The sequence below is a fragment of the Tachysurus fulvidraco genome, chromosome 22 (assembly GCF_022655615.1).
Source record: "Tachysurus fulvidraco isolate hzauxx_2018 chromosome 22, HZAU_PFXX_2.0, whole genome shotgun sequence".
NCBI classification, from domain to species: Eukaryota; Metazoa; Chordata; class Actinopteri; order Siluriformes; family Bagridae; genus Tachysurus; species Tachysurus fulvidraco.
Window position 1 is genome coordinate 1285650 of NC_062539.1, and position 20377 is coordinate 1306026.

A 20377-nucleotide genomic window follows, 5' to 3' on the forward strand; every position below is an offset into this window, starting at 1 on the left:
TCAAAATGTAAAATAGGGTTAGGGTTAGATAGAGAAGGATTGTAGTGTGTTAGAAGACTGGTTAGATACATGGGAGCTAAACCATTATATTAGTAGCAGCAGTAATTGTAATTGTAATCAATTCTAATTCAATTAACAGTAACAGAAATTTGTTTCTTCAAACATTAATTAAATTTGCGTTCAGCTATAAACTAGTAAAATGTATCACAGGTTTTCCTTTAATGAGCCGTATTGTTGTAATGTAGTGTTGAGGATCCAGGACACACCTCCCCACCAGCAGAAGTCAGGATCTCCTGAGTTGTGGATCAACCTCTGATGTGCGCTTCCTGCAAACTTCCTGGTTGTTTTACTAAGCAGAAACGAGGTCTCATCAGACCTGTGTATTTCTGACTCTTTATATCCAGCTACTTTCTTGATGTGTTTGCTTCTTCGGAAGTTTCTTTAACATGTACGGATCCTGAGGTTTAGCTGCTTTATCACGTATGAAGATTATTTCAGGTTTTGGATTTCTCTTTGAGGATCGGTAATAAAACCTGGTGTATATAAAGCAACAGACGGAACGCTTTGTTTAATGGTCTCTTACGCTGCTAAGACAGTTAGCTTGTAATCATTTATTTATTCTGTTATTTATTTATCTCTTAAACTTTCTTTGTTTGCCATTTTACGATTTTATGCAGAAGATCAGAGTCTCGATTTTAACCCCATGATTAAGCTAGGAACCTTTAGTGAGCTCTTAAAAACCTTTTTGTGACTGAAAGTGTGTCAAAGGGTCTTAAAGGAATAATAAACAAAAAAAAAAAAAAATCAAAACGAACGTGTAGCCAATGAGCAGAAAGGGGCGGGGCTTGTCGATATGAGGCGGAGAGAGTGTTCAGTGCGCATGTGTGACATTAGCAGAAAGCGGCTTTAACGTCGACATGGAGGATAAAAACAAAGAAAGAAAGAGAAGAAAGACTTACGATAAGGACAAGAAGTAGGACGTGTTAATATAGGATCAGCTTTCCAGCGCTGGAGAGAACTGAAGGAGCAGGAAGTCGGCCACATATTCACAGGTTGGAGTTTCCCGAGTCAATAACTCCTGAGCTAAACGCTGTTACTACACAAATAACACCTCTTTTCTATCGTAGTAATGTAGAGAGGCAGCTACAACCGCGTTTTGTGTAGTAACAGCGTTTAGCTCAGGAGTTATCGACTCGGGAAACTCCCACCTGTGAATATGTGGCCGACTTTACTTAAGACACCGAGGCGCTTTTTTCCTTCTCGATAGGTGAGTAACGTTGGTTTTGCTTTGTTACACAGAACTAATATATGCCTTTGTCCTTTACATCATTATGCTTGTGTGGCATTTTTGCTTGTTTGTTTATCTACAATCGTATTGTTCTTCCCTTCAGCTATGATAAAGACACGTTTCTTTCTGTTAGTCGCCTGGGTTACGTATGTATGTGTGGGCGGAGCTATCGATACAGGGGTGGGACCCGTTTGGGTTAGGGGCGTGTTTGTTTTGGTGATTTCAAATGTCAACATTGGCTTTAAAAAATCTGAGACCCTGCCTTTAATTCCATTTATTTTATGATTAGCTACAGTATTTTTTTTTGTGAATTTGTAAATAACTGTGACTTTGTCCATTTTGCTGTGTAGAAAGTTTTTAAGAAGCTAGCAAAATAACTAGCATCATTCAAGTATCATGCTAGCTAGCACTGTATACACACAAGCAATAATTAGCATTGTCTTATTAAAGTAGCTAAAGTTGGAATGCAGCTAGTAAAACAGTTCGTTATGCTACTTGCTGAGGCCTCTTGTACATCTAACACTCGTTCACACTTTCTCTTTCCTTTCGTTTTTCCACATCGTCTCAGTCCACTGACCCACAGTCTCAGGAACGTGAACTCACTGAATACGATGTTGTTCGTTAGTGTTACATAACTACCCATAATTCCCTGCACCATGCTGTTTGGAGATAACTCATTATGAGGCTTCGCTGAAAGGAAGCGGTTTGTTCATATTTTTAATTGGCTCTTAACGAAGGATCGGTGTGTTAATAAAGCTGAGCACTCTGCTGTCAGACTAATGAACCTCCGGGGGAACGTGATTAAATTCAGTATTAAACGAACAGGAGCTCAAACGCTTTGCTGATTAATCCTGCTTGCTAATACATATAAATAAAGTTTCCGGGTGTACTGGCACAGGAACACACACACACACACACACACACACACGATTTATAATTAGTTATTCATTCACAAAGAATTGTCCGTAAAACTGAAAAAAAGGCTTTAATAAATTCATTTTTAATTTTAAATAAACAAATTTATTAAAATAGCCTACAAAGACTATTTACGACTATGTTTTTGGTGTGTGTGTGTGTGTGTAGTTGTGTGTAACTATTTGTTAAGGTGCAGGTGAAGGGTGTGAGATTACACTGTGCCCATTTAATCAGAAGAGAGAAGCCGGATCATTAGTGGAGGGGCAGCAATGAGATGAGTGCTGATAACACACACACACACACACACACACAGAATTCAAAGTACAGTTTACAACAGAGTGGATTATAACACAGCCATCCATCCAAATTTACAATCGAGGAAGAAGAACAGGCAAAAAAAATTAAGTGTAAAAATATTTCAGTGTAAAGACCTGCAGACAAAAAACTATATTAATAAATAAATAATAAATGATGTAACATGTAGTTGTACAAAATCCGCATTTTAATATTTACTTCAGAATTATATTCAATTTAATATAAATGTCATTATAATTTAAACAATTTTAAATATGAGAAGCCTTAACAATATAATAATAATAATAAATAGTAATAATAATAATAAATAGTAATAATAATACATAATAATAACAATACTATTATTAATAATAACAATAATAATTAAAATAATAACAACAACAATAATATTAATAATAATAAAGCCATGAGGTTTGCCTGAAGTACATTATACAGTACAGATCCACAGAGATGAGTCTGATTCCCACACTATAGCATCAGTTCAAAGGCGTCTGATGTTAAAAGACTGTCTAATGTCTTCAGGCCTGCAGCTGAAATGATCACTGAAATGACCTCGAAAGTATTTTCTCTTAAAAAGAAAAAAGAAGAACAAACGAACGTCTAAAAGCTGTGAGCATGCAGTGAGTCTGATTCATTAGTGTGTGTTTCACACTGAACTGATGAGCTGGGCGTAATGGAGGAGTGTGAGAAAGGCCTCGGAGGTTAATCTCGTTTGACACGGAAACGAGCGGAAATGAGAGAGCGCCTTTATTCATACGGAGAAAACATTCACACGTTCAGGGACGACGTCTTATTTAAACAGAGAGATACTTCACTGTGAAATCAACACACGTTGTACAGTAGCTCCAGATGATGTGAATAAACACATGGAAATTTGGGTCCAATGTGACGCCATTATTAATATTGTTAATAATAATAATAATAATAATAATAAGTCACAGAACAGTTGAATTCTGGATTCTGATTGGTCAGAAGGTGTAAAATAATTTTCTATGACAACAGCACAGGTTAATAATAATGCACTCATTCTAATATGTTAGTGTTTCTGTAATAACTGTGTGTGTGTGTGTGTGTGTGGGGTTTTTTGGAATAAATCATTGTCAGGGAAGTTTTCTTAAATTATGGAGCTGTTTCTGTAACACGTATGAAAGGCGTCTCAAGTGTCTGCTCTTGGAGGTGAAGCTGGAACATTTTATTTATTTAATACCTCATTTAATGAGAGTCTGGCGAAGGAATGACGTGATGAGAATCTGCTCTGTGGATGTTCTGGATGATCCTGGATCAATTGTTCTGGATGATCTTGGATCAACTGATAATAAGCACAGTGTAGCATTCCTTAAGAAATACAACTGTAATTGTTGGTAAATTGCTGAAGGGGTCGTGCTGTCAGGAAAACTATCAATCAGTAACAGTAACTCAGCTTCATCATCACACCGCTCTTGGGTTGTGTGTCATTGCTTCATTTCGATGTAGTGTGACAATAACAATTTGATAAAGGTTTGCGTTTAATCTGTGTTTATTTATTAAAAAGGAATAAAAGGCTGTGGATTGTTTTTCACTGAAGAGATCAGTGCAGGGGTCATGTTGGCTTAGTGGTTAGTACGTTCGCCTCACACCTCCAGGGTTGGGGGTTCGATTCCCGCCTCCACCTTGTGTGAGTTGAGTTTGCATGTTCTCCCCGTGCCTCGGGGGTTTCCTCCGGGTACTTCCGGTTTCCGGAGTGTGTGTGTGCCCTGTGTTGGCACTCCATCCATGGTGTATCCTGCCTCGATGCCCGATGACGCCTGAGATAGGCACAGGCTCCCCGGGAAGTTCGGATAAGCGGTAGGAAATGAATGAATGAATGAATGAATGAAATATCAGTGCAGTTGTAGCTTTTCAGTGTGGCACGTTGTCCTCATGTAGCACTTGTGTCCGGTGTTTTCTCACTGGTGTGTTGGCTTTTGGATGGATAAACGCTGTACATGTCGTTAAAGCCGTCTTGCTTTAGTAAAATTAGAATAGAATAGAATAGAATGGGGGGGCATAGAAGCCTTTATTATCACCACATATACATTACAGCACGGTGGAATTCTTTTCTTCACATACCCCAACTGAGGAGGTTGGGGTCAGATTTTGGGGTCAGCTATGATACAGTGCCCCTGGAGCAGGGAGGGTTGAGGGCCTTGCTTAAGGGCCCAGCAGTGGCAGCTTGGCTGTGCTGGGCCTTGAACCCCGATCCACAACCCAGAGCCTTAACCAGTTGAGCCACCACCGCCCATCACTGATACTGTGATTGTATCACTTCCAGTCTGATTTAATCTGAAGCTCAAATCTCCAATCTACGCCATGTACCGAGTGCGAATTTTGCTCCCGTAGGATTTGGCGTCGTTAACAGCAGGTGTTATGATAAGCTGTATACAATCGATACAGTGAGACAACGGTGTTTTATCTCTGTAGACAGACAGAACAGGATCTCCTCCTAACGATTCAGCTCTTTCGGCCGATGGTTTACGTCTTTAGCCTCCAGGACTGAATACATTTCCTTGCACTGTTGCACACTGACGATTCAGCTTTAATCTCCTTCCTGTTTAGTGCTGACATGACATTAAACTTAGACTCTAATTAAAATCCAGCAGTTCTGTGTGATAAGTGTCCAGAGAGCTGAGAGCTTATTATTTAATGCTGTCACTTTCTGAGAAGTGGAACTTTGAGATGATGCGATCTGAATTAGTTGGATTTTTAATTGAAAGCAAGGTTTACTTTGAGAAGTTGGAGGCCACACCCACGTTAATAGAGCTGAAAACCACGCCTCCCTTATTCTAACACTCTCAAAAGCCACACCTTCCTCATAGGTTTGACAATCACAGTGACCACGCCTTTTTTTATGATTTGACACACAGGAAAAAATTATTTATTAACAGTTACATAGGCCACACCTCCTATTCTGGGATTGACCGTTATATAGGCCACACCTCCTATTCTGGGATTGACAGTTACATAGGCCATGCCTCCTATTCTGTGATTGACAGTTACATAGGCCACGCCTCTTATTCTGTGATTGACAGTTACATAGGTCATGCCTCCTATTCTGGGATTGACAGTTATATAGGCTACACCCCCTATTCTGGGATTGACAGTTATATGGGCCACACCCCCTATTCTGGGATTGACAGTTACACAGGCCACACCTCCTATTCTGAGATTGACAGTTACATAGGCCACACCTCCTCCCCCTTGAATGACAATTACATAGCCTCTTGTTCCTTCCTTGACTGCTTCTTGACTGACAGTTACATAGGCCACTCCTCCTACTTCTTGACTGACAGTTACATAGGCCACTCCTCCTACTTCTTGACTGACAGTTACATAGGCCACTCCTCCTACTTCTTGACTGACAGTTACATAGGCCACTCCTCCTACTTCTTGACTGACAGTTACATAGGCCACTCCTCCTACTGTGGTACTGAAAGTCAGACAGTCCATGCCTTTATTACTGGTATTGACGTAAACAGGCCACACCTCCTAAAAGTCACAGTGGCTTCTTCCTCTTCACTGCTAGACTAAAAGTAACTTTTGAAAGTGTTACTATACTGAAAACTCAGGAAATAAAAGTGTGTGTGTGTGTGTGTGTGTGTGTGTGTGTGTGTGTGTGTGTGTGCGCTATCAGACAATACCACTGTATAGATGCACAAAGATATTTCTGAGACCGGTGCAGTCGGGTCGTAAATACTAAAATCACACGAGCCATTTCAGCTCTTCCATATTAATAAGGCATGTTCTCTTTATGACCCTACATAATTTAGGGCTGAAGAAAACGGTCTCCTCTCGTTACAGCAGAAACAGAGCGGTAGAGAAGGAAGCTGCCTCCGGGTTACTAATGGGCTCTAATTAGTGCCTGATGGGAGGCTAAGATCATGACTCGCTCTCATTTACAACCCACAAAGGTCTGACACTCAACCCAGGGTGAGAGCAGAAGGTCCTGCCTGATGGAGATCCTCCTGTCCTCCAGCACAATGTTTTTTCTATTTCTGTTGTCTGATTAATTATTCATAAATTATTACAGAATCAGTAAGAGCATGCTCAGTACTCTAAAAAAGATGGAGTTCGTCCCAAAACAACGCATGTTCCATGCTCAGGTCACGTCACCGCGTTACTCCTTTCATAGCACAATATTTACTCCATAATTATTACTAATTCCACATCCTGTTACTCCCTGCATGGTCCTTTACTCAATACACAGCAGTCATTTCTCTCTGAGTATTAGTCATTACACACTGCTCCTTATTTCACAGTTCAGTACTCATCCCCTGCCTCATTACTCATCCCCTATCCCATTACTCATCCCCTGCCTCATTACTCATCCCCTATCCCATTACTCATCCCCTGCCTAATTACTCAGCCCATTACTCATCCCCTGCCTCATTACTCATCCCATATCCCATTACTCATCCCCTGCCTCATTACTCATATCCCATTACTCATCCCCTGCCTCATTACTAATCCCATATCCCATTACTCATCCCCTGCCTCATTACTCATCCCATATCCCATTACTCATCCCCTGCCTCATTACTCATCCCATATCCCATTACTCATCCCCTGCCTCATTACTCATCCCCTATCCCATTACTCATCCCCTGCCTCATTACTCATCACATATCCCATTACTCATCCCCTGCCTCATTACTCATCACATATCCCATTACTCAACCCCTGTCTCATTACTCATCCCATTACTCAACCCCTGCCTCATTACTCATCCCCTGCCTCATTACTCATCACATATCCCATTACTCATCCCCTGCCTCATTACTCATCCCATTACTCATCCCCTGCCTCATTACTCATCCCATTACTCAACCCCTGTCTCATTACTCATCCCATTACTCAACCCCTGCCTCATTACTCATCCCATTACTCATCCCCTGCCTCATTACTCATCCCATATCCCATTACTCATCCCCTGCCTCGTTCCTTATCACCTGCCTTGTTCCTCATTCCATGCCACATTACTCCTACTCTGCCCCATTACTCATCCCATTACTCAACCCCTGCCTCATTACTCATCCCATTACTCAACCCCTGCCTCATTACTCATCCCCTGCCTCATTCCTCATTCCATGCCACATTACTCCTTCTCTGCCCCATTACTCATCCCATATATTAGCTGCCACTGTAATATGATTACAAAAGAAGCACACACACACACGCACATGCACACACACACACACACACACACACAATGTAATAAAATTAAAAGATTTCAGTGTATGAACTCAAACCTCATATTAAAGCCACGCCCCCTCGGAGCTACTCTCATGTTCATAACTGGACACAGAGCTATGTCATTCTGTACCGTGAGATATTCCTCTCGACGCTGCCGGATTGAGAGATCCATCTGTCCTGAACTCAGCAGCAGAGCTTCATTTGTGTAATCAATTATTTATAAATTACTCTGTCAGTTCAATGGGGTTCATTCCAGTTCAGCTCCTGTTTCAGCCAGTTCCCGGGGCGGGGCGGGGGATGAGGTGGGGGCTGTTTTTAAAGCCAATTCTACAGTGCGAGAGTGCGAATGAGACGACGGTGGGACCTGAAAATCAATCGGTTGTTTTATATCCAATTTCTGAAAGAGTCTTTTTCAGAGGTGCTTATTGGCTCCATTTAGAACTAGATTAGTTTTTTGGCACTTAGTGCACTTTGATGGGCTTTTTCTCTTCCGTGTGGAGACACTGCATCCACTTATCTTAGCAGCGTGTGTGTGTGTGTGTGTGTGTGTGTGTGTGTGTGTGTGTGTGTGTGTGTGTGTGTGTGTAGATGAACGCTCTCTATCATGCTGTTAGTTATTGAGTTGATTGATATTCTCTGTTCTTGACACTTCATTCAGTATTTTAATTTATTTCTATCCCTGTTTGTTGTCCTTGTGTTTTATCGCTCAAACAGCTCATGTTTTATCGCCCAGAAATACTCCGAAATAAGACACCGATAAACTCATCTCAGGGCGTCATGAAGGTTTCTTTGCCTCACAGGTAAAATGTCTGGTTCTCATGAAGTGTTATCAGATAGAACCATAATAAGAGAACTAGATGATTAACTCCTTCCTGCTGGAACACCTAAAGAGTTACGTTTCGTCCTGACGTTAATGAAACAGCAGAGATGTTGCTAGCTAACTGGAACTAACCTGGCGATAGCTAACTGTGTGGAACCGTGATGACAAGATGGTTAGCTTAGCTAGATCAATTTCACACACATTCATTTTGCATCTGTTATATTCAACATGTAAATTTTAGAAAACTCGCTATGGCGATATTCTACTTTGATTTTTAGTTTGACAAATATTAGCTAATTTGCTAGCAGTCAGCATCCTAGTGGTGACATAGCCAGGTTACATTAGCTAGCTATTATTCTCTAGTTTGTTAATATACTCAATTGAAATTTATCAATTTATTTGTGTTATTAATGAAGTTTTCCTACCATTGTTATTGATGTCTCTTATTATACACATATCTTCATTCATTCATTCATCTTCTACCGCTTATCCGAACTTCTCGGGTCACGGGGAGCCTGTGCCTATCTCAGGTGTCATCGGGCATCGAGGCAGGATACACCCTGGATGGAGTGTCAACCCATCGCAGGGCACACACACACACTTTCATTCACTCACACACACACACACACACACACACATTATGGACAATTTTCCAGAGATGCCAATCAACCTACCATGCATGTCTTTGGACCGGGGGAGGAAACCGGAGTACCCGGAGGAAACCCCCGAGGCACGGGGAGAACATGCAAACTCCACACACACAAGGCAGAGGTGGGAATCGAACCCCCAACCCTAGTGGTGTGAGGCAAACGTTACACATATCTTGTATTAGCATATTATAATTCCAGAGCTTCCGTATCCTTTACATTTCATCTATCCTTTATAAGCGTGTGGCTAATACACAGATGTTAGCATTAGCGTATCAGCGTGTCGATGTAAACAGTAATGCTTAGATTGTTGTATTTTGCTACATTTAGATTCATGAAATCTATTTCTAGAAATGGCCGCTACATTATTCAGAGGAATAGTGTTTATACAGACATGACCTTGACTTCATTAAAAAAAGAAACACAACGAAAGCGCTGTGCAAACAGAACGCAGTAAAGTCTAAACACCTTGTGCTAGCAAAAAGGTCTCAGCGTTTCACATGCAGGATGGATTCTCATTCATAAATTCACCATTCCAGCAGCAACTGCAATATAACGCTAATGTGCCTGAGGAACGAGAGGAAAGTAATGACACCCTCCAGCCGCCGCAACAAAACATCAGCTAAAAATAGCTCACCAGTACACACGGACACATAAATTTGACATCTGTCTATTGATCAATATATAGCCTATATATAGTGTGTGTGTGTGTGTGTGTGTGTGTGTGTGTGTGTGTGTCACACTCCTCATGACCCTGGCTAATGCAGTACACACTGGATTCTCTTTAATAAATGTTCTGATGCTGTTCATTATTATGACTTCTACAGTAACTCTGTATATATTCCCCAAATATCAAACCTTCTCTCCTTTTTCACAATTTAAGGCAAAACTACATCACAAACCCTCTTCCTTCTGCTTTATGGGGCGTTCACTTTATACCAGAATCTAATCTTAGAGAGAGAACGAGGGAAATGGAGGGACAGAGTGAAAGACAGACAGCAACATGTGTTCATGTGTGTGGGCAGTCAGACACACACACACACACACAGACAGTCAGACACACACACACACAGACAGACACACACACAGACAGACAGACACACACGCGCACACACAGACAGACAGACACACACGCACACACACGCGCACACACAGACAGACAGACACACACGCGCACACACAGACAGACAGACAGACACGCACACACAGACAGACAGACAGACACGCACACACACAGACAGACAGACACGCACACACACAGACAGACAGACACGCACACACACAGACAGACAGACACGCACACACACAGACAGACAGACACGCACACACACAGACAGACAGACACGCACACACACACACAGACAGACACACGCACACACACACAGACAGACACACGCACGCACACAGACAGACAGACACAGACAGACAGACAGACAGACAGACAGACAGACACACACACAGACAGACACACACACACACAGACAGACAGAGTGGAACAGCTGGATCATTCTTCATCTTCTTTCCCATAATAAAGCTTTGTTTCCACCCATCGACCCGCCTCCTGTTTCCTCATCTGTACACACTCGCTTCACATCTTTTTTTTTTTTTCTTCTTTCTACTTTTTTTCCTTCCTTTTTTCCTCATGCTGTATTGATTGCATTGACCAGAACATTCACTCCTGCTGAAATCCTGAAAAGCCGAGGGACGACATTAAAGACATCCAGTCGAACAGAAAAATGAAAAGATCGACTGTTTTCTCGACACGTTTCAGTCCGGAGATAAACCGTTAGCATCATGCTAATCCATTAACGAGCTCTTAACATTTACAGCTCCTCTCATTAGGCTTGGACTCACTAACTCCGGTGTTCGGACACCGGACATGAAATACAGATGTAAAACGTGCGTACGTTTCACTTTACTGTCTGTTTCTGAAAATGAACACATGAGTTGACCAACACAAAATATACAGCTTAAATCACAAGATGGTAGAAATGATGACCACATCTTTTCTAATCGTACATTTTCAGAATTAAACGAGTGCAGAAAGAAAGAAGCAGCAGTGAGACGCAGTCATCGGTGACACCACTAGGGGGAGATGTGTGTTTACATGGATTTGAAGATATACACACACACACACACACACACAGTGAGATCTACCACATCTTCACTGTATGGAGTCATGTGACCTGTCAGCAACATGTAAAGCTTTGTCCTTAAAAGCGTTCTGTCTAATCTCTGTGAAAACTCCGTGTTCTCACTGCTGGTTTATCTGTTCATGTACGCTAGCGTTAAAATGTTACGCGTTCATTTCCATCGTGAATGCGTGACCCACTTCGCTTCCAGGAAAACATCATGACATTTCATGGATCCTTTAATATTGTCACACCTTCACTCAGATGATCCTGGTTTATTTGGAGGTGAAGCTAATTTCCCGGGGAAGAAAAATGCAACACAATCAGATCCTAGAAGTAGAATCGATGTGCGTTACAATAAATTTGATACATTTTATTATTAAATAAAACTTTATACATGTTTTTCATCACCGTCTCTTACAAATTAAACGGGATTTCGGTAATGGATCCCGTCTCTGAGCGTCAGCATAAAAACAGGAAGTGTGGGATCTCGTAGGCTTCACCTCACCGTATCACTGACACGATTAAAGCCCCTTTAGATTTACATTACAACTATTTCTTCTATTTGTTTCTGTACATAAAACGTACGATGTTGAGTATAAAAAGTCAAAGCGCCTTTTGTTTTGTAGCTGAGAGTTCCTCTGATGTAGCGGTGTATTATTCTTCAGTGTTATAAAACATTAAAGATGAAGTTCATCTCATAGACACACGATGTTTAATTGTGATTCACCAAACACCATACAGTTCTTTAAGTCGACACATTTAACACCAGAATCAGTGTGTAAGCGCTCGTATCTCTATTTAGCGTCACTGTGTTATTATAGGAAATAACTAGTGCTCAAAATGGGTACTGTAGAAAGTGCTGATTGCTAACAACGGCCCACTGAGGCAGGAATCACACTGCCCCAGGACAGTTAATGAACGAGTGTAAAAACACCGGTTGTGTTTACAGCAAGTGTGGAGTTTGCATGTTCTCCCCGTGCCTCGGGGGTTTCCTCCGGGTACTCCGGTTTCCTCCCCCGGTCCAAAGACATGCATGGTAGGTTGATTGGCATCTCTGGAAAATTGTCTGTAGTGTGTGAGTGTGTGAGTGAATGAGAGTGTGTGTGTGTGAGTGAATGTGAGTGTGTGTGTGTGTGCCCTGTGATTGGTCGGCACTCCGTCCAGTGTGTATCCTGCCTCGATGCCCGATAACGCCTGAGATAGGCACAGGTTCCCCGTGACCCGAGAAGTTCGGATAAGCGGTAGAAAATGAATGAATGAATGTTTACAGCGAATCATCTGAACTCCACAGAAACCAGACGGAGTATAAGAGCAGAGTTTTTTTGATGTACAGAGCACTTTCTGTTGTAGGATACATCTCACACTTTGTGTTACTCTGCACGTTCACCAGATCCTTACATCAATAGTCTTCCTGACGTCATGGATATCATCATGAGACATTAATCCGGTCCCAAGCAGCTGCTGGTATTTCATTTCTGTGCTTTCTTGCAAATATATAAATATCAAAACACATTCTTTACCCTGTACAGGATCACATAAAGTCTGTTAATCCGACGAGACTTCCTCTGAGCATCGGGACCGTTATTAACGCCATCGTTTCTCTTCACAGACGCTTTACGTTTCCCTGCGGCAGAAAAGTCTGCATGTAAATGTTAAAGGTGTAAAGTCGTCCCTCATGTTGCTGTCAGCACTAACAGGCTTTTGTACATGGGATGTAATCATTTTCCCTGCTGGTGTTAGTGGCGCTCCTGAGCGTCCTTATTATCATACATGAGGAATGTGTTTAGAAGTATCTGCTGAGCTTGTACGGCTTTTCCAAACAAATCGTGGAGCTGCTATTGCTGATCATTAGCCATGACAGAGTTTCCAGTCTACAGATTATAGGTACGGAATGACAGCACGTCCTCGAAAGTTTATTCCTCAGCAACCTGTCAACTATTAGCGTTAATTTTGTTTTGTTTTGCTAAATGAGCGAATAAGCTGAAGCTTCTTTATTTATGAATAAGTGAATCATTTCCTTCTGAATATGTGAATCATTTAGTTCTTGATGAGTGAATCAATTCCTTCAGAAACATTCATTCATCTTCTACCGCCTATACGAACTTCTCGGGTCACGGGGAGCCTGTGCCTATCTCAGGCGTCATCAGCATCGAGGCAGGATACACCCTGGACGGAGTGCCAACCCATCACAGGGCACACACACACTCTCATTCACAAACACTACGGACAATTTTCCAGAGATGCCAATCAACCTACCATGCATGTCTTTGGACCGGGGGAGCAAACCGGAGTACCCGGAGGAAACCCCCGAGGCACGGGGAGAACATGCAAACTCCACACACACACACAAGGTGGAGGCGGGAATCGAACCCCCAACCCTGGTGGTGTGAGGCGAACGTGCTAACTACTAAGCCACCGTGCCCCTATCCTTCAGAAATAATACATCGTTTGATTCTAAATAAGTGATTCATCACTCTCTGACGAGTGAATCATTTAGTTCTGAATGAATCGTTCAGTTCTAAATGAGTGACTCAGTAGGTCTGAATGAGTGAATGTGCAGGTTGTTAAAATCTAAAATCTATCATAATCCCAGTTTTCCACAATTATATTAAAGGCCTGGAATTCGGTACAGTGCAGCTACTTGGACGTTTCCCTGATAGGATGGTTTTAGTTTTCCTCCAAAACTCCTAGAAATTCCTAAAAGTGTAGACCGAGTGGGGAAAAGCGACCTGGTTGTAAGGGTTAAAGCTGATGTCATTCTAATCCAAGGCCGTGCTGCCGATCGGTGAAATGCAGAAAGCTGGGCTCTTTATGGGGCCTGTCAGTCTGGAGATGGTGTGGAACATTAGGATTCACTCTAGAGAGGTGAATGAAGATGCTTTTAGCGCAGAAGGAGTGAATCTGCCTTTCATTCGGTGGGTAGACGGAAGAGTGAAGCGGCTTTTGTTTGGGCTTCACTGAGAAATCGATGAAAATGGACTTTGTGTGGGTTTTGTTTTTTTTTTCTGTTGTGTCCAAAAGGCTTTCTTTTCCTCTCTCTGTATTATTCTGTGGATGCGTCTGTTCCTGACATCCGATTTTAATGTGATTCATGCTTTTTGGGTTTTGGGGCGTCTTCATGCACGACATAGAGGGAAAAAAATCACAATGAATAAAATACCGTTTTTTTTTTTGTTTTGTTTTTTACATAGGAGCACCGCATGTCCGATGTTAGAGGAGAGTCCGATCACCCGAACGTCCTGATACACAAATATATACAAATCAGATAACTCTCACCTTTTCCATCTAATCTGTACCACCTCAAGGTTATATTTATCTAGACTGTAATATTCTCAGCTTATTTTTAGATGACGTGCTACACACTTGTTATGACTGTCAGAGGAAACCGCTGCATTTTGCTGCATTCGGTTCTTATTACAAGTTGTGGACCAATCAGAAGGCAGCTTCCTGATTGCTAATAATGTAACACACCCACAGCTTCACGGATTATGTAGCTAATTTATGCAGCCAACCACCGGTTAATCTTAGCTAGTTAGTTAGCTATGTCGTGTTCAGCACCTGATGACTAGCTGTAACTTGCTGATCCTGACGAGCCAAAAAAATGACCAAACGGTAGCGAATAAACAAATCAGGGGTTTCCTCCGGGTACTCCGGTTTCCTCCCCCGGTCCAAAGACATGCATGGTAGGTTGATTGGCATCTCTGGAAAATTGTCCGTAGTGTGTGTGTGTGTGAGTGAATGAGAGTGTGTGTGTGCCCTGTGATGGGTTGGCACTCCGTCCAGGGTGTATCCTGCCTCGATGCCCGATGACGCCTGAGATAGGCACAGGCTCCCCGTGACCCGAGAAGTTCGGATAAGCGGTAGAAAATGAATGAATGAATGAGTGAATATTGTCGTTCTCTCCGCTGTGCGAATCGTCTGTTACTTCTCGGTTAGTTATTAATAAATTCCCAATTTAAAAATGCATTCTCGGTTGTTACCTCGTCTCGTATCGTCACCTTCCTGAACACCTCGTGCATACTTTTTGCGTTTTAACTCGGTTATTTTCTGTTTTTCAGTACCGCATCGCTGGAGGCGCTACTCTTTATCTCCTTCCTTTTTTTTCTCCTTTGAGATGACAGTTTTCATTGATTACGTGGTGTTTTGTTGCCCGAGCTCGGCTAATAACCCGTACATGTGTCTTTCTCCATCTCCGAGTCACACTCCGTATCAGCTCCTCCTCCTCTCTGTGCCTCATCCCTCTAATAAGCCAACAAGCAGCTGGGTATTCCATCATAGAGCTATCAAAACCGAACCGAGGCGAAGAGAAAGACGGCATGTCAGTGAATTCGGGGGGTGGGGTGGGGGTGACACTGACAGACAGAAAAAAAGAGACAATTTTCTGCTTTCCCAGTCATCAGATTAAGTGCAGCGCTGATCTCTCTTACTTTCCCTGAAAGGTTTGTGAAATCCCATCCTCGAATTAGGTGTCAGCTTCATAGCGGTGCTCTGTGGGAGACGAAGAGGATCAATAGACTGTCAGCGAAGTACGCATTGGAAACTCGAGAGTGGGAAATAGAACAAAGCTCTTCTACTCTCGGGGAATGGCAGCGCGCGAAAGGGAAGATGGAGGACACGGGTTTGATACGAGACAGCGCTCGAGGATGATAAAGAAGCAGTTTGTGGGGTGGGGACAGTCAGAAAAAAACTGGTGCTGATTAGTCAACAGCGCCGAGCTTCAGACACGGAACGTTTCGCTCTAATGATGCAGAATCTGTGTGAAGACTCGAGCAGAATGACAGAGAAAGACTGACACAGAGACGGAGAGAGAGAGAGAGATTTAGGCCGTCATGTACCAAAAAAATGAAGCTGACAATTACAAAAACCGGGGCCACGGTGCAGACTGACACTAAAGACTCCTTCCATACTGTACATCATCTATAAACCACATCTCCTTATGGATCCTTAATCAAGTCATCGATTTGTTACGAACATGTTTACGTCGAGCCTCCGCCGTACGAGTCTCTGCGATCGAGCCGTTACTATAGAAACGATATAACGTAACAGAACGAGCGTGTAAACATAAACGTCTGAGCAACAATCCGCAATAAGACTCCACAATACAACGATGGTACAGCGTGGAGAACGTTCTCGATTCTCTGAAGTACTGAGAGCATTTTTTACACTGAGGATAATAATATTCTGCAGGTATTGCTGGTTGATCCTCGACATATCACCAAAAAAAAAGAATAAAAAAAGAACCTTTATCTGCTTCTTATTATTTTCTCTATCAACATTATTCTTTTTATCTCTAATCAAGCAACAAGTCTTCACATGCGCTTCATGCTAATGCTAATTCCTCATATCTGATTCCTGCTAAGTGTTTATTTATCTGAAAGCAGGTTCTGCGTTATTAACGCCGACGTGTCAGGACTGGAACGACACACAGTTTATTCACCTGCTGCAGGTAAACACGCTCAGTGTGAATTTACACCTCTGTGGAAACAGGAAGCCTGATTTGTTTCCTCATCAAACACCTGCTAAGAGTGTAATGCAAAAAAGCCTCTTTTTTTACCCTCAATCAGATTCTACAATTTCAGATGATCACATAATCTTCTACACATAAGGTAGACAGACAGACAGACAGTCAGTTAGACAGACAGACAGACAGGTAGGATGATGAGTAGAGGTGAAGAGAATGATAGACTGACAGGTTTGTAGATGGATCGTAGACAGACCAATAATAGGTAGGTACTGTAAGCAGACAGACAGACAGGTGGGCAGGTAAGTAGTATGTAGGTTGGTATGTAAGTTGGTAGACCAGCAAGTAAGTATAGATACAAGTAGGTAACTTGGTAAATGGATAAATAGAGGTGTAGGAAGGTATGAAAGTAGACAGACAGGTGAACAGGTAAGTAGACAGACAGAGAGGCAGGCAGATAGAAAGGAGGGCAGATAAGTAGACAGACAAACTGACAGGTGGGCAGGTAAGTAGACAGACAGAGAGACAGCCAGACAGGTGGGCAGGTAAGTATACAGACAGAGAGACAGACAGACAGGTGGGCAGGTAAGTAGACAGACAGACAGACAGACATCCAGACAGGTAAGAAAACAGTCAGACGGACAGGTGGGCAGGTAAGTATACAGACAGAGAGACAGCCAGACAGACAGGTGGGCAGGTAAGTATACAGACAGAGACAGACAGACAGGTGGGCAGGTAAGTAGACAGACAGACATCCAGACAGGTAAGAAAACAGTCAGACGGACAGGTGGGCAGGTAAGTATACAGACAGAGAGACAGCCAGACAGACAGGTGGGCAGGTAAGTATACAGACAGGTGGGCAGGTAGAAGTGAGATGAGAGCGTTTTTCAGCTACTGCTTCATGAGTAGCTTCCACTTAAGACTTGAAGTGTTGTTGATTCCATATATAAAAAACCTCCACACAGCAGCACAAGGCAGTCATAACCCCTAAGGAGTGAATTAAGCCTATAGGAAGCCATAAAGTTCCTTCTCTGTGGCTCACGGCAAACACACGGCACAGAGAAGTGGAGAGAGCGGAGAGTGAGGCGAGGCGATTAAAGGCCATGATGAATTTGAGCCAGAGCCGGTGGAGGCTCGAGGCTCTCTCTGAAATGCCTATGCACACACAGCGGTGTTAAACGATGACATTATTCCAGCTGACAGTCCCACGGACACACGGGGGAAGCGAGGGAGAGAACAAACGAGGGATGGAGCAGAATGAGGCGCCGAGTCGGTACCGGTGTTCAGGCTCAAATCATTAAGACGTGGAGCCCAGCAGAGCTCGGGATCTTTACTGAGATTTCTCTTTTCTCGCTCCTGCTGGGTTTCAGTCATCCAGAAATCTCTGAGGAAGTGGCACTGAATTAAGAACTGGAATGTGGGAAGACGTGAGAAGGATTTGTGCATGTTTTAGCTATCAGTCAAAATACACGTGACACTCGAGCGCCGAAATATTCCCCAAATCAGTGTTTTATATTCTGTGTGTGAGAGTATATTGTGTGTGTGTGTGAGAGTATATTGTGTGTGTGTGAGAGTATATTGTGTGTGTGTGAGAGTATATTGTGTGTGTGTGAGAGTATATTGTGTGTGTGTGAGAGTATATTGTGTGTGTGTGAGAGTATATTGTGTGTGTGTGAGAGTATATTGTGTGTGTGTGTGTGTGAGAGTATATTGTGTGTGTGTGTGTGAGAGTATATTGTGTGTGTGTGTGTGAGAGTATATTGTGTGTGTGTGTGAGTATATTGTGTGTGTGAGAGTATACGAGTGGAATTATTTCTTTATTTTATTTTTCTCTTTCTTCTACATTTACCTCGGACCGTTACAAAGCCGTGAAACTGGAGATTCCTTCCTTAAAGCTCTGCTGAGTTCTGCATTGTGATTGGTCAGGAGGTGTCGATCAGATTTCAGGTGTGACAACAGGTTTATATTAATATTCGTTTTAATATTAATGCGCTCTGTAATCGTAACGCTTTAACGTTTCTATAGCAACAGCTTGTTCGCACGGGTGTGTACAGAAAACACTGCGCTGATAGTGAACTAAAATCAAAGGAATTTAAGTGACATGTATTGAAGGAGTCAGAGGTTAAAAGCTGTAATATAATTGTAGTCTTTAACACGTTCTCCTCACACCTCCAGGGTTGGGGGTTCGATTCCCGCCTCCACCTTGTGTGTGTGGAGTTTGCATGTTCTCCCCGTGCCTCGGGGGTTTCCTCCGGGTACTCCGGTTTCCTCCCCCGGTCCAAAGACATGCATGATAGGTTGATTGGCATCTCTGGAAAATTGTCCGTAGTGTGTGTGTGTGTGTGAGTGAATGAGAGTGTGTGTGTGCCCTGTGATGGGTTGGCACTCCGTCCAGGGTTTATCCTGCCTCGATGCCCGATGACGCCTGAGATAGACACAGGCTCCCCGTGACCCGAGAAGTTCGGATAAGCGGTAGGAAATGAATGAATTAATGAATAATTGTAGTCTTTTTTTCTCCTTATTCAGCAGACGTTGATTATTTTCCCGTAACAACATCACACACAGTGCGTTATTCCTTATGTAGTAAATGTAGCACAGTAATAATGTAGCTGGCTAATTGAATTTAACACAGGCAAGAACACCACAACCCGCATACGAGAAAATACTTTTTAATAGTGTGTGTGTGTGTGTGTGTGTGTGTGTGTGTGTGTTTATTTCTGCTCCATAGATTTAATTATGTGCATGACCTCATTTCTGGTATTTTACTGAGCCTCCACACAAACACGATCCTCAGGTTTGCAGTTTATTAGCAGACGATATAAACACCGGAATGTTTTCAGTCTAATGTACAGCTCAGGTCTACATATTAGATTTAATGTGCATGCAGCAGAGAGGTCTGGACTCAGGGTGTGTGTGTGTGTGTGTGTGTGTGTGTGTGTGTGTGTGTGTGGTAATGTATTTAATGAGACGGAGAATGTAACATGGAAACGAGCAACACCATAATGATGGTGTATACCTCTTAACTTTTTAATAATACACACACACACACACACACACACACACACACACACACACTCTGAATGTCAGATGATATGGAACATGTGTAGAGTTACGCTCGCACAATAATTGAATTTATTTTCTTCTACGCAACTAATTGGGATGTTAAACATCAATTTTCACAAAATCAGGAGAATGCTGATACTGCGCACTTTACAAAAATATTGGCACCCCATCTGTGTTTTATTTGGCAGAAGACTCCTTTTTGGGCAGATTTAAAGGCTCTGTGTAAGTAATAGTAATGCAGATATTGATGAGAAGAAGAAGCAGTTTAGTTTTTTTTCACTATTCTGTTGTCTTTGTGCTCGTTTCCCATCCCAGTAAATCTCCTGTTTTTTCCCAGGTGTGTTCTTACATATTTGTTCTGACTGCTTCTTTTAATTACAAACTTTAAAAGGTGTAAACGCTCAAATGTGATCATCATTAGCCGGTGAGATCAGGATGATCTTTTAGTGCTTGTATTCATCCATCAAACCACTTTAATGGAGCTGAAAGCAGACTTAAATACTAGAGGCGTGGCTTCAATGAAGT